The sequence below is a fragment of the Mus caroli genome, unplaced genomic scaffold (assembly GCF_978045245.1).
Source record: "Mus caroli unplaced genomic scaffold, Mus_caroli_1 scaffold_13, whole genome shotgun sequence".
Taxonomy (NCBI): Eukaryota; Metazoa; Chordata; class Mammalia; order Rodentia; family Muridae; genus Mus; species Mus caroli.
In genome coordinates this window covers 102,058,432-102,062,863 of record NW_028227268.1, presented here as the reverse complement: position 1 = coordinate 102,062,863, position 4,432 = coordinate 102,058,432, and the positions used below count along the sequence as shown (strand labels likewise).

Here is a 4,432-nt window from a genome sequence, read left to right as displayed (position 1 = left end):
TCATGAGGTCCCATTTGTCAATTCTCCATCTTACAGCACAAGCCATTGCTGTTCTATTCAGGATTTTTTCCCCTGTGACCATATCTTCGAGGCTTTTCCCCACTTTCTCCTCTATAAGTTTCAGTGTCTCTGGTTTTATGTGGAGTTCCTTGATCCACTTAGATTTGACCTTAGTACAAGGAGATAGGAATGGATCAATTCTCATTCTTCTACATGATAACTGCCAGTTATGCCAGCACCATTTGTTGAAAATGCTGTCTTTTTTCCACTGGATGGTTTTAGCTCCCTTGTCAAAGATCAAGAGACCATAGGTGTGTGGGTTCATCTCTGGGTCTTCAATTCTATTCTATTGGTCTATTTGTCTGTCGCTATACCAGTACCATGCAGTTTTTATCACAATTGCTCTGTAGTACAGCTTTAGGTCAGGCATGGTGATTCCACCAGAGGTTCTTTTATCCTTGAGAAGAGTTTTTGCCCTCCTAGGTTTTTTGTTATTCCAGATGAATTTGCAGATTGCTCTCTCTAATTCATTGAAGAATTGAGTTGGAATTTTGATGGGGATTGCATTGAATCTGGCAAGATAGCCATTTTTATAATGTTGATCCTGCCAATCCATGAGCATGGGAGATCTTTCCATCTTCTGAGATCTTCTTTAATTTCTTTCTTCAGAGACTTGAAGTTCTTATCATACAGATCTTTCACATTCTTAGTTAGAGTCATGCCAAGGTATTTTATATTATTTGTGACTATTGAGAAGGGTGTTGTTTCCCTAATTTCTTTCTCAGCCTGTTTATTCTTTGTGTAGAGAAAGGCCATTGACTTGTTTGAGTTAATTTTATATTCAGCTACTTCACCAAAGTTGTTTATCAGGTTTAGGAGTTCTCTGGTGGAATTTTTAGGGTCACTTACATATAGTATCATATCATCTGCAAAAAGTGATATTTTGACTTCTTCCTTTCCAATTTGTATTCCTTTGATCTCTTTTTGTTGTTGAATTGCTCTGGCTAGGACTGCAAGTACAATGTTGAATAGGTAGGGAGGTAACATTCTTTTAGTATCTCAACTTAAATACTGATGGAGATTCTCATAATTGATGTTAAAGAAATTGGAAGAAAGTGCAAATATCTATACAAAAACATGTATTCCTAACAAACTAAAACAGAAGCATTCATACCACTTATAACTCTCGTTTCTACAACTGACCTTATATAGTACCTTCTATCCATTCTGTATTTCCTCCTGGCCAGGCACCTGGTTTGGAGAAGGACTTCATCCCTTTCTGGGAATTGCTGCTGTTTGATGTCAGGAAGAAGATGGTGAGGGACACAGGCCATCCACACTCAGAGCTCCATGATATCCCAGTTGGAGATGCAGAGTAGTAGGGACTGGTGGTATCCCCCAGCCTCAGCAACCTGAGGGTATCAGGAATCAGGCTCCAGGATAGTACCAGAGATGCAGCTCTGAGCAAGGGCTCCTAAGTGGTGGCAGGGCTTTGGGAAAAGTCACAGAGGGGCTGCAGTAGGGGTGGTCATTATGTAGGCTGAGTCAGGAGAAATGTGTGGCCATGTTCTCAATCAAGAACTGCTTGTGGAAATATTCCCTGATGTCCAGGCCACAAATCACCCCAGTGGTAGCCTGTGGTCCTGACTTGGTGGACCTTGCTACAGGGGCTGTTGCAGGATCATTATGGCTCAGGGTTATGCAGATAGAGGCGTGGGATTCAAGCAGCAGAGGTGGAGCCCTAATTTCTCAGCCATTCATATGTGTGTAAGGTAAAATCTCAAAGTTCTCTTGATTTGCATGACCCTGATGGTTAAAGATGTTAAACATTTCTGTAAGTGTTTCTTAGACATTCTCCTTTCCTCTTTTGGGCATTTACTGTTTATATCTGTATTCCATTTTTAAGTTTTTTTTGTTTGGGTTTTTTTTTCCCTCTTTAGTATCTAGTTTCTTGATTTCTCTTTATATTTTGCCTATTAGTCTATTGGATGTGTAGTTGGTAAAAAAAAAAAATCTTTGCCTAGTCTATTGTTTGTTGCTTTGTCAGCATGATGGTGTCTTTCATCTTACAGTAGCCTTTCAGTTTCATGAGGTCCTATTTATTAATTGTTTATCTGGCTGCTGCTATCATTTTCATGTAGAGACAGACATTTGACCTGTCAGAGCATTCTCAGTTAACCAACTTTTCAAATACTTCAGTGATCTTCTAAGATTGAGACAAGCTCAGACTGGAGCAAACAGGCTATTCATTTAGCTTTTATTTTCCATATTAGTCTCTCATTGTTACATTTGGGTGTTGCCATAAATCTCCAACTTAAATATGCCCCGGTAATGAAAACACAACTCACATGAGAATGGAATTAACATCAAGTATAATTCTCCCCAGAACATCCCACAGCATCTGGGTATCCTAATATTCACATGAAACATTACAGCAGAGGAGAAATCATTTATATGCTACTTTCTCTATTTTATCTGAACATACTTGATTATTTCTAAAGTACAAAATTAAGAACTTATTTGTTAAAGATATATAACAAAAACCAAAAAAACAAGAAAGCAAATAAGAACTAGTAGAATATTGTGAAGTATAGTATCCTGTGTCCAGGCTTGCATCACCTGTTGGATGTTCTGAAGAAAGCTTCTTTACATTTGTTTCTGAGATGGTAGCATTAAAAACTCTGGACCTTCCTCTTTGAGCAACAGAAACACCACTCCTAAATCCATACTCCCCTCTCAGTCAGAATCAAAGACATGCTAACTCCTTTCCAGAGGCTCTTAAGAAATTTGTGCATTCTATGTAACGATGTGTGCACAGGTTGTGCTGTTCTTAGTGGCCTCAGCCCCACTTCTTGCTCTTCTGTAGACACATCTAAAGAGATGAGAGTCAAAGTAAGCCAGAGATTTTCAGGAGCATTTCACTAGAATGCCATAGGAAAAACCATGGTTATTAAAGGGCGCAAACTAGATCGCTACACAATGCAAGTAGGATCATTTCTGAAAATGAACCAATGACTCTTTTTATTCCATCTTCTTCATATTAACTCCCATGTTTGACCCTGTGTATGTGCAGTTATGCTTATATGTGTGTAGTCACGTGTGTGTGTCTATGTCTATATCCAGGTGTATAAGTTCATGTGTGTTCAAAAGCCATTGGGGAGTATTTGCTACTGTGTGAGTAGGAGGTCAGTTAAGTGCCTTCCTGAAATTATTTGCAGTATGTTTTTACACACTCTCACCTGGAATGTGGACTGTCAACTAGATTAGACTGTCTGCACAGAGAGCATGAAGGATCTGCTTCCATCTCATGAAGTTTAGATTATAGGCACACTGAAGAGCCATACCAAGGTTTAACATGGTTTCTGGATGGTCTAAGGTCAATTCATTATACTTGTTTACCAACCATTTTGTATAGAGTTCCTTTTGGCCATAGACAGGGTGTCAGTGTGGGCTTGAGGGTAGGTTTCATGGCTAGATTCTCATCTCCTTACATTTTCCATGAAGCTATCTATTCTGGTCCACAGAGCAAATGGTTCATTGCTCCTGAGTTATAAATCCTCAGTTGCAGCTCTATACAGTAAACAGGAATAAGTGGAGTCATAAAGTAATTTTTCTTTTGTGGCGGATTCAAGAGAACTTACAAAGTAAGGAAAAAAGTAGGTATCTGATAAAGAAAAATATTTAATTTGGGCTGGTTTACAATTTTAGATATTATTCAGATAATATATAGTTCAATATATTACCATCACTGCAGGAAGTACAGTTGTGTGCAGGCAGAAATAGTGCTAGAGGAACCTAGAGTTCTTCATCTTGATGGACATACAGCAGAGAGACCGTGTCTAGCATTTGGTGTACCGTGAGCCCGCCTCCACAGTCACACTCTCCATCCAACATGGCTACACCTACTTCAATAAGGTCACACTTCCTAACAGCACCATTCCCTATGGGCCTATTGGGGCCAATTTCATTCAATTTACCACAGTATATATATGTGCACATTTATATCCTATATATACATGTACACACAGACACACAGACACACACACTCACATATGTATTTTGTTATGTGTTAGCATCTAAATAAAGGGTCTGCAGGTTGAAGGAGACATGGAATTATCATGAGCAAAGAACACATAGCTGATAAAGCCTTAGAGTTATTGAGCAAGATACCGTGTCATATTTGGAAGTCATACCTATTATGTATTAGAGGCTGCAATAGGTATATTCCAGGAACTGAATTTAAACTTAATGGCTAAGGTTATAAAGCTTTTGTTTTCAGAAGGGATGGGCAAGCTACTTATATACCTCAGTTTCTCTGCATCTTGGTAATTAGACTAATTCATTCCCATCAATATCCCACAGACTCAAGAACTAGGCTGTGAGAAGTTTCATTTACTGCTTAAACTCTTTCCTACAGTCTAGCAATTCAGAG

General features: G+C 38.8%; 1 pseudogene; it reads right to left on the bottom strand.

Annotated features, from left to right (window-relative positions):
• Positions 1–1,204: 1,204 nt before the first annotated feature.
• Positions 1,205–1,685, bottom strand: LOC110288199 (host cell factor C1 regulator 1 pseudogene; annotated as a pseudogene).
• Positions 1,686–4,432: the final 2,747 nt, after the last annotated feature.